The sequence below is a fragment of the Protopterus annectens genome, chromosome 8.part0, assembly GCF_019279795.1.
Source record: "Protopterus annectens isolate FY-2018-M chromosome 8.part0, PAN1.0, whole genome shotgun sequence".
NCBI lineage: Eukaryota > Metazoa > Chordata > Ceratodontiformes > Protopteridae > Protopterus > Protopterus annectens.
The window spans coordinates 346,234,706-346,246,304 of record NC_056741.1 but is presented as its reverse complement, the minus strand read 5'-3'; positions in this window follow the sequence as shown (position 1 = coordinate 346,246,304).

Genomic DNA, 11,599 nt, shown 5'->3' with positions numbered 1-11,599 from the left:
AGATGGCCCTCAAGGACAGTTAGCCTAGTAATACTCTATGAAACAATATATAGTACATTTTCATTTCCTGTGCTGCATATAATAAATCGTTGCTACGGCTTCAAACAATGCCTCTCCAAGCTCTTTAAATGGTAAACTAATACTGGGATTTGTATCCAAATGCCAATGAATACTATAATATTTTAAAATACAAATAATCGTTAGTGCTTTCGTTTAACGCAATATTAAACTTCTTCAGACGTTGACCATTGATTTAATAGACATTTAAATAACAGCAGCTTATTTCTGATTGGTTCCAAAACTTACCCTCCATTTAAAATCAGTTACCCCTTTTAAATGCATAGCACTACTTATCATTTACTATATACATTATACCAACTGTACTGAAAATTCATACAGACATACAAAGGTCTGCTTTTCATAGCCATCAAATAAGCCATCTGAAAGAATTTGAAAATATAAAAAGAATGATCCCTTACTAGAAAAGTCCTAGTGTTGAAAAAGCAGATATTCAGAAAGGCTTTCTTCGTACACATTTTTACAATTTCTTTTTTTCAAGTGCTTTTAACTTCAATATAGGTGTTATAGAACTGCGCTCATTTATTCCTGGCCAACTATCTGCTTGCAAGTGCACTTGCCATAATAATTGCTTCTTTTCTAAATACAACATCCATGCAGTTTTCTCAAAAATAGTCTTATTCGCTTGTTTAAGCTGAGGCGGGAGTGTTTCCAGTTTAGGGCTCACTCCTTCTTACTCTTAGATAGCAATTTCTTCCTCTTATTGTAAAACCTATTAATGGCAGTTGTCCACCAGGCAGGTTTGCTCTTCCTTGAGGAGCTTGATTTGATCCTATCAGGTACGGCCAAGTCGATGCAGTTATTCAGGTGTTTGCATAAAGTATTGGTATAGAACTCAGCGTAGCTGCCAGTTCCATCTGAGGGAGGAGGTGCAGTGAAGCTATTTATACCATCCCATAAGAGATTATAATCTGCTTTGGAGAAGTTTTTTAGTTTAGTTGCTGCTGGGGTGGGTGTCAGTTGTGATAGCTACTTCAAATGAGACTGATTTCTGGTCAGCTCTCACCATGGAAGACCTCACAGTAGGGGTGCTATGATCCCCCATATTGGTAAGCACCAGATCCTGGATGTTGGCACTCCCTGTGGGGGCATCTACCAGCTGGTCCAGGTTACTGTAGTTAACAAAGCCTAGGAACCTTTGGGGAAGTGAGTTTGAGCAAAAATACTTTACTCAGTCAATGGATGTGTATTTAACGTCACCCAAAACCATGGTCTTTGGATGTATCTTGATAGACTCAAGTAGATCCAAATAGGCAGAGTGGGTATCCTGACTCATGGAGGGGTCCTGTAGCTGGCAATGACTTGAACAGGAATCCTACCAATACTTAATTGCACTGAAGTGTCTCCAGGGAATCATACTACTTAACTAATCTGGAGATGTATTTATCTTTAATGAATATTGATATACCACCTCCTTTAGTTTCCACACATTCAGTTTGTGGTCTGAATATGTGGAAGGAGATGTAACTCAGTGTAGCTAGGGTGCTTTTCACTGCCTTGAACCAGGTCTCTGTGACTTCAGAAATGTCTGTGTCTTCCAAGGTGAGGACTGCTTCCAGTGAGTGTAATTTTGTGTGAAGACTCCTAGCATTTAGCAGCATGAACTTGAGGTTGTTTTTTGATGGAGTTTTTACATCAGAAATTTTGTCCTTGTGACATTGCCTATAAAAGGCACTATAGGGTGGCAAGAGCCTTAGACAGTAGCCAAAATCCGGGGGCTGACATATGAAGACCATCTTTGCCAAAGCATCGAGGTCGGTCTGTCGATCATGTCATCCCAGGCTGACAGATACTGGATCCCCTTCGAATGACATCAGAAACTAAGCCAATTATTGAAGATAATCATTTTCTGTTTACACTGAGGCATTATCCTAGGTAAAAGTAAAATACTGCTTTAGACTAGGGACATACCTGCCTGAAACACGTAATCTGAGAGCTCATTCATGTCTCTCTTCATATACTCCAGAGTGGTTTGCCTCAAGTTGTTCACAACAATGTGAATTATGATGGAGTCATAACAGTACCTGTTATTGACAGACTAGAGTGCATGTGTAATATGGCATATTCTGGCACCTGCCAGACAGCTGACTGTGACCTTTTCTTTATCCAGCCTGGTAAGAGGGACATATGTGTGTCTCACAATGGAATAATTTATGACTAATATGTTTAGTTCTGTGGTTTTCCTTAAGGGCTTGACAGGTGAGACACTGGTGCATGAGCTGTTATGTGCATTGTGTTCTGCAGAGGAAGTATTAGATGTAGCATGCTTGTGTTTGTGTTTGGGAGGTGGTCCATGTCTCTGTTGTACCACATATAATAACAGAAATGGAGAAAAAATAAAAACAAAACATAGGCATCAAAAGGGTGGAGTAGGAGTAGAAACATGCAAAAATGATGAAAGTGCATTCTTAATTATTCCTTCATAATCATAAAATACAATGAAAGAAATTAATATTTTATGAATAGTACCAGCACAGTTATTTTAATATGTTAACCATGTTATTTAAAAGTTTAATTAGTTTATCTGCTTTCACAGTTACAGTTGAGCTATGTCAGCAACCATTTTTTTGTTATTTTTTGTTGTTGTGGGAAATAATTGAACCTAGAAACATTTTAGCAATCTTAGTGTACATAGGTTCCGCTTTGGTGACCCCTAACCAGGAAAAGCCAAAAGACACAACAACAAGTGTACATATGACAAGCAGCTTCTCCAGTTATATGGGGAGGGGGGCATCCACAATCAATTCTATCTTATACTGTGACCAGCTATGTAGCTTTCCTGCAGGATCCCCAGCTTGCACTGCTTATGGAGGATATCCAAACTACTCTCACCTTCTCCACCCATAGTTGCCTAACCCTCAAAGATTTCATGAAAAATGGCAGGGGAATTGGTTCCCAAATGATTTCTTGCATGTTTCAGCCTTTGTGCACAAACGGGTACCAACAGGCATCTCATTCATGTAATGGATGGAAAAATAGTTAAATCTGTGTACTGTATTATTAAGGATCCAGTTATGCTTTAAAGTGTGAAACATGGCAATCTTCTATCTCTGTGTTTGTTGCTGAGAATAAATGTTCAACAGTGACCCTATGATCAGATGGTTAAAGATAGCATGATGACTGCTCTCAGCCTTCCAGCAGTACAACATGGTAAAGCACCTCCCATAATTTTGAATAAATGGGCAACATGTTGAAGACTTAATGACAGCTTACCAGCAACTTTAATTTATAACACCACAGCAGCAAGGTAAACGTGCCATGCTACAGTCATAAAATGTTATTCTGATGAATTCATATTATTCAGTGTAATTTACTGTGGATATCATTTACAAAAAGTTGTAAGACTAAGTCTCAGGCCATTTTAATGTGAAAATGTGGGGAGCATGGTTCTTTTAAACTTAAATTGTGAAACATTGTTCATAATGAGGTACACTTGAGTGTTATGAGCAGGACAGTTTCTAAATCCCAGTAATGTGGACTTCCTGCCCATATACAGAGTTCACCATATTGTAGAATTCAACACAATATTTATCTGGGTTACTTTTCATGCAAATTGACTGATTCACAAACAATAATGAAATGAGCCCTAATTATCATACTCATTGAACTGAGGGGGGACTGCGGTGGTGGTGCTGCAGTAGTGTTGTCACCTCAAAGTTAGACATTGCCCATTCGATTCTCAGTTAGAACGTCTTCTGTGTGGCGACATGCATGAATGGGCGTTCCTTCATTGAAGGTTGTGCGTTAGGCCCGGCAAGCCAGCATGTAAAAATCTACTGCCAATCATTAGCAGACTGGAGTTCTGCTGTGGTGACCCCCAAACCAGGAAAAGCCGAAAGACACAAACAATTGAACCGAGGGGGGGGGGGGTTATACATGTTAAAAGCATAATTGGAGTCAAACCTCATCACCGTGCAACAGAAGATGGAAACTTCTATTTCAGTACAGTCGTGTCTTACTGCAAGTACCTGTTGTTTCATAATACCACTATCTCCTCTAATAAGGTATTTTGTTGTTTTTAGAGATAATATGTGTCCGAGTAAACAGATTTATCTGATCCATCTAGTGTAAGGCCTAGAAAAGGGATTCATTTTTTCCAAGTGAATTTACATTTATTGGGCAATGCTCTCTGATTGGATAAATTATGAGCATACTGGCTGTAGCAGTCACGCCCCTGTGGGATGCATCAGTATGGCAGGCCTGTGTATATATAAGCACTGTTTGGTGGTATTTGTATGCATAATATTTACAGTTATAGGTCTGCTCACTTCTTGCATAATTATGTACTCTCTTCTGTACAAATGATGGTAACTGTGCTCAGATCTTTGTACATTTCTACTTGGGCTGCCTGTCTCTCATGCAGAGCATGGCCAGCCTATATATGGGTAAGTAATTTTATCTGCTTTGCTATTACATGGATCATCATCATTAACCCCTTTTTTCCCCATTTTCTGCATGGGTCAGGGTTTTGTGTCAACGGTCACCATCTCTCTTTATTTAATGCTACTCTTCTACCTTTTTAAACACTCATGCCTGACTGTTGCAGGGCTTCTCTCACACAATACATCTATCTCTTTGCTGGGTGCCATCATATCTTCTTGCCTTCTTCCTGTCTATCCCAAATCTTTTTTTTACCAGATTGTCTTCTGCTTTTTTTCACATGTGCCCAAACCACCATAATCTGTTCTCTTTGACCTTTTCTGCAATGTGACCTACTTTAGCTTCTGTTCTTAAATCCTCATTCCTTTGTCTGCCCACAGTGTACATCCCACCACACTTTCCAGGCACTTCATCTCAATCACTTCTAGCTTCCTCAGCTGCTTTGCCTTTACTGCTGAAGTTTCTGTAGCATATAGTTGCATTGGTCACAGCACTGTTTTGTATACCTTACTTTTGAGCTTCATGAGCATTCTTCTGTCATACACTACCCCTGACACTCTGTGCAGTTGGCTACAGACCCTCTGATTCTAGCTTTGACCTCCTCATTCAGACTTCCCTTCTCCTCAACCATCCGTCCAAGATACTTGAAGCTATTAACCTGTTCCACTAGTTTCCCCTTCTGTCTCAATTCTCAGATTCCTCTAATTTCTCCCATTTGCTGTCATTACAATTGCCTGATCTGTACTCAGTTTCATTCAGAGTCTGCTGGCAATGCAACATCATCTGCATACAGCAACTTTGTTGAATTTTCCTCTCTGACCTGTTTGCTAATGTAGTCCATCACCAGTATGAACAGCAGTGGACTCAGAGCTGAGCCCTGATGTTTTGTTCTTGTATAGTTATGTTGTTACCACTTCCTCCTTGCTAGTGTGACTGTGTTCTCTGCCCACCTTAGTCTGGCATGGTCATCCCCTATAGCTGGCTTCTCTGACTTCTGCTTCTTATGGTGCTAAGAACTGTGGTCCCCACATAAGGCCACCCTGCTGTAACTGCCTCCTAACTACAATATTGTTTAACATAGCACTCATGGTCAGTATTTTTGCAAAAATGCTGTGATCACTCTGTAGGGCTCCACTGAATGTTTTCAAGCAGCAGAACTGTGAATTCATTAGCCCAAAGATTGATTCTATGATGTTTTTAGTTTGTACTAGGAATAGATGCAACCATGTTAATTTTGGTTATGATGATCTCTAGTTGGTGGCCAGGGTTCCAGGGCATATCCAGCATCACCCACATGATGTCCTGTGGGGAGTCATCCCTCTTGAACTGCTGATAGAAGTTACATGTGTGCCATATATGTGAGTTGTAGAAATTTCCTTGGTGGCCTGCACATGCACTGTAGATGACATCCTGTGCATTACAGACTACCTGACAGCAAATGGAGTGATACTTTTTGCATTTTATTTACCTTCTTCCAAGTTCACAACCATGGAATAGTTGGGGGGGTGTAGATGATTGCGAATGTTTCTGATTTCATAGAATGCTTCTAATTGTATTGCCTCATATTGTGGTCTGTTGTCCAACATTACTTTAGCTTTTTCTTAGATTTGTGAGATATGAGGTTGAGTGGTTTGAAGGTTGCACTGAGTTGTATACTGTATTCGTACAGCAGTGAGATGCCAAGATAATATCCTATATAGCAGTTGTGTATATATGTATGTGTGTGTATGTAAGTATAGGCATTCATTTATCTGTAATTATACAGCTGAGAAGTATAATCATACAAATGGCTTTAATCCATGGTCACATCTGTATGATTGGGGGGAATGCATAGATTTATTTAATAATTTATTGCATTGTGTTGACCACTGTCAACAATCTCTCTTTTTAAAAAGTGTTTCTGATTTTTTGTGCTACATTTGTGCCTCTTCGTAAAGTTTGTGTTCTTTCTGGCAAATCAATAAGGACTGCAGTCACTATATAATGATGACAGACATTTGAGTTGCAGACTTAATGGCTTTAAAAAAAATGCTAAAGTAAAGCCTTTTACTTTTGAAAGTTTCTAAGTATATAATGGCAATAGCCTGTAGGTGATTGTGGTCCTTTGTACATGACTATTGTTTAGTGTCCTTCTTGAGTGATACGAAATTGGCATTTTTTTAATCTTATTATATTCTTATATAGGTTCATATAGGTTCATAGGTTCATAGATTAGTACTAGGCTAACTGCCCTTGCAAGCCATTTTAAGCCTAGCCAATTATCCATTGTGAGACTCAAACCCTGCACCTTGTGTTTGCAAGGCAAACACCTTAACCATTAGGCCACCCTCCCAACATATCTTCTGTATATTCAGTCAATAAAGTTAGCTTTAATTGCTGGGTACAAGGGATGTCTGTAGATGAACGTGATTGACACTTTTGTTATTTGTTCAAAATAAGTAGTTATTCTGGCTTTGCAAAACAGTGTGCATAATTTTTTTTCACTTTCTATCACATTCAGACATCAGCACAGTACTCAATAAGTGGCAGTCTAGGCAGGGTGTATGTGTCTTAGGAAAAGATCATTGGCAGAGTGCTGTATCAAGTACTGTTGCCATCTAATGTTGCTTAGTCCTTCCAGTGAGTTTTTGTATGTTCATTCATTATGTGTATTGTTAAAGAAAGTACAAAGATCAATTCACGTAAGGTTCAGAAAAGCATTCTTTATTACTTGCAGCAAGGAGACAAAGCATGTAGGTACAAGGTTTGTTGGATTTTCAATAGCTCAGCCTGCTGTTTTTATACAGTTCTTTGCACGTACACAGCAGGTGTTTATCAGTTAATTGTTGGCTTACAAAAACATCTCTCAGAATTTAGTTTGACCACAGGGCTTGCCCTGTCAAACCCAGTTTCTGAGTAATGGTCCTGTAACTGTCTCTTCCTAACACAACATTTATCTGTTGCTGGTGTGAGGCCCCTATCTCAACATTCCACAGCAAGAACAACAGACTTTTAGGCATCAGCAGATTTTACAGAGTCCACCAGTATTTACACATTTTACATAGAATAAATGTATTAACTCTTAAACCTTTAAGTGCAGAATTGTACACTATACAATTTGTACATTTCTCTAACATTTCCCCCCTTTTAATACTTTATTCTTATTGTTTAATGAGTCTAAAACAAGTCCATTTCATCTCGTGACCATTTCATCCCAGGGCCTTGCAGTCAGAGAGTCATTTGGCTTAGGCTCAAGTAAACAATTCTTCCGCGTCCAATTTTAGTAGTTCTTCATATTCAGTACTTTGTTGGTACAAGGTCTTTGAGACTGAGGCATCTATAGTGCTTTTTACCAGTCCACACATGCAGGGGACACATCAGCATCCATAGAACATTAATATTGCTGTTCCAATGCAAATGGCAATCAACAGATTCATCAGGACACTGCCCCATCCCCCAAACCATCTCTGGAAAATGTCTGTTAAAGGATTTTGACCTGGCTTGGTAAAGGCAGATACTTGCTGAATCACTTCGAGATGGCTATCTATTTCATGTTCATTGTCTGGGATAAACGAACAGCATTCCTCTTGGATTAATGCGCAAGTACCCCTTTCGCCGACAGGGAGAAATCGAGAGCCATACGATTTTGAAGCACTACTGCTCTCATAGCGGTCAGTTCATCTGTCACCAATTCCAAGGCAGAAAAGGTTGCATTGCTCAATGTTTCAAGCAGCTTGGACAACTTTCTCAGTTCCCAAATTGATTTTACTGCTCCGTACTATTATGCCAGCCCATGATATGACGTCATCACCGAGAGCCATGTGGGACAGTCCTTTATCACTGACGTGAGCCAGGTTATAGAAAGTACCCCAAAAAAAGCAAACCCCATTTCTCGGTCACCCACATCCCCAAAAGCTTTTCTTAAGTTTTTCTGTCTATTCCTTCTAGCATGTCGAGGGATCAGTTGCTAATATCCTCTCCTGCTCAGCTGGTGAACCTGGGATTATTGAGGCAATGTTACAATTGCTTCATGTACACAGACAACCCTCTCCTCCTCCCACAAAACACAAATACATGCGAGAGATGCAACTATACGGCCAAACTGGAGGCTGAGCTCTCTCAACATAGGACTGGCAAGACCAGACAGGAGGAGAAGGTAACCACACACACTATAGACCCAGTCTCACATAATACCATCACAACCTCAAATCATACACATAAACACACAAAGACATACTCAGAGGCTCTGATCAAAAATCTACCAAAACAGCAGAGGCCACCAAAGGAGACACCCAAACAACTACCACCTCAGAACACACCACCTGCATCACATAGACCACACAGTCAGAGTGTCAAGCAGTCACAGCCCTTAAGGCCAAACACTATGCCAGACACACTAGTCATTGGTGACTCCATAGTCAGACACACTGACGTCCCGCTCACCAGACTGAGTAAGGAGAAGGTCACAGTAAGCTGCCTGTCGGGTGCTAGAATCTGCCACATAATGCATGCACTCAGGTCTCTCAACAGCAGGTACAAGTACGACTCAATCATTGTCCACACTGGTGTAAACAACCTGAGACGTACCTCCCTGGACTACATGAAAAGAGACATAGAGGAGCTCTCTGATTATGTAGCCCAGGCAGGTATGACCCTGACCTTGAGCAGTATCCTACCTTCACCAAGAATGATGCCACAATACAGAGATAAGATGATCAGTTTTAACAATTGGCTTAAACTCTGGTGTCATTCAAAGGGGATCCAATGTCTGTCTGCCTGGGATGACATGCTGGACAAGCCACGCTGCTTCGCAAGGGACGGCTTGCACTTGTCACCCTGGGATTCGGATTTTGGCAAAGGCTCTTGCCACCCCATAGTGCCTTTTAGGCAAGGCTCAAATTCTAAACCTACCACCCTAGAACAAAACAAAGAAAAAAAAACTAAGGGTAATGCTGCTCAATGCCAGAAGTCTCAACCTCAAGATGCACGCACTCGAGGCCCTTCTCAGTATGGAGAACATTGATGTCTGTGCTGTGACAGAAACCTGGTTCAAGGCTCCTGAGAGCACCCCAGCACTATCAGGTTTTACCTCATATCATGCGTTCCGGCCACAAAACCGAGACAATACCAAGAAAGGAGCAGGGGTATCCATATTCATCAAGGACACCCACACCTCAAGATTGGTGGCATCGCCCCTTGCATCGGAAACCATCCAGGTGCAATTAACCTTAGGCAAGACTGCTATGCAAATTGTAGCATGTTACAGGCCACCCTCAAACTCAGGAACCTCACATGGCCTTCCTGAAAACACTGGAGGGATAAATGTATCTCCGAACACCATCATACTAGGTGACTTCAACTACCCTAATATAGACTGGGAACACTACTCAAGCCCAAACACTCTAGCCCAAAAGTTCCTGGAATTCATAAACTCAAATGCCATGGAACAACTAGTCACCAACCCCACAAGAGGAGAGAACATACTTGATCTCATCATCACGAACATGGGAGCACAATGTTCAACGCCAGAAGTATACCCCTCACTGGTGAGATCTGATCACAAACTAATCTCGCTGGAGGTCCTCATCACGCCCCCACCGAAATGAAAAAGACCACAGTAAAGAACTTCTCGAAAGCCGACTTCACACTTCTAAAGACTAGTGTGGTCTCCTTTAAGGCCCCTGAGCCGGCGGTTAACATTACTCAAACCGCTGAATCACTTACAAATGCCTTCTACCAGCACCTGCAGGGCTGCATGGATCAGGCAATCCCAAGCAAAACAAAGACTCTTTGTACCAAAGGAAAGCGTCCAGTCTGGTGGACCCCAGCCATAAACAAACTCTACAATTAAAGGAGAAAGCTACTACAAGACAGAGCAAAATCCTTAAAAGGTAAGACACCGCTGATCACTATAAGTAAAAAGCTAAGAGCTCTCATAAAATCATCCAAAGCTAATTTTGAGAAAAAAATAGCTAAGGACTCTAAAGACAACCATAAAGCATTCTTTAGCTATGTCAGAAACCTAGGAGGAAACTCCCAGATATGCTCAGAATTAGTTCAAAATGATGTGAAGATTACTGATCCTACAGACATTGCCAACATACTGGCTGACAGGTTCAGTGCAAACTTCTCCCCACCCTCCCCGCCTAAAGAAGAGATATCTATACCAAATGATTGTAGCCCCCAAACATCTCCAACGCTCAGGTGAGAACTGCTCTCTCCAAGGCAAAGAACACAGCATCCATGGGACCTGATGGTGTCCCCGGCTGTGTGCTCCATGAACTCAACGAGGAATTAAACCCACAGTTAGGACAGCTGTTTAATCTTAGTCTCACCTCCGGTTACGTACCCAGGGAGTGGCGCACAGCGACTGTGGTCCCACTCCACAAAGGCGGTGCCTCCACCGACCCTGGAAATTACCGTCCCATTAGCTTGACAAGCCTGATCTGCAAAGCCATGGAAAGGATCATAATGGATCTCATAAATAAAGACATAGGGAATTTGCAGACTTTGGATCCGACCCAGTTTGGCTTTGTCAAAGGCAGATCATGCCTTTTAATCTTGGTTGACTTTTTTGAAACAGTCACCAAGGCCATTGACGAGGGAAAGGCAGTCCATACAGCCTACCTAGACCTGGCGAAGGCTTTCGATACAATACCCCACTCGGGTATCATTGAAAAACTCATCAACTTAAATGTAAACCCATACATTACAAGATGGGTTGCAAACTGGCTGAGTGACAGAACCCACAGGGTCAGAGTTGCTGGCGCCATGTCAGACTCTAAGCCTGTCACAAGTGGTGTCCCACAGGGCTCAGTCCTGGGCCCACTCTTGTTTGGCATCTACTTTTCTGAAGTACAAGCAAACACAGGAGGGTTATGGCTGACAAAGTTCGCAGATGATTGCAAACTGGGCGCCGTAGTTGAGAACACATCCGACACAGATATCCTTCAGAAGGGTCTCACAGAAATGGATAACTGGTGCCAGAGCCATGGCCTCAAGTTAAATGCCAAGAAATGCATAGTCATACCCTTCGGGAAAAATAAGGTTTCCCCTAGCTACCATATAGGTGGCAATCCCCTGAACACAGAAGAAGTTATTAGGGACCTGGGAACCCAGGTTGACAGTAGCCTTTCATTCGACACTCATATTGCTAAAGTAG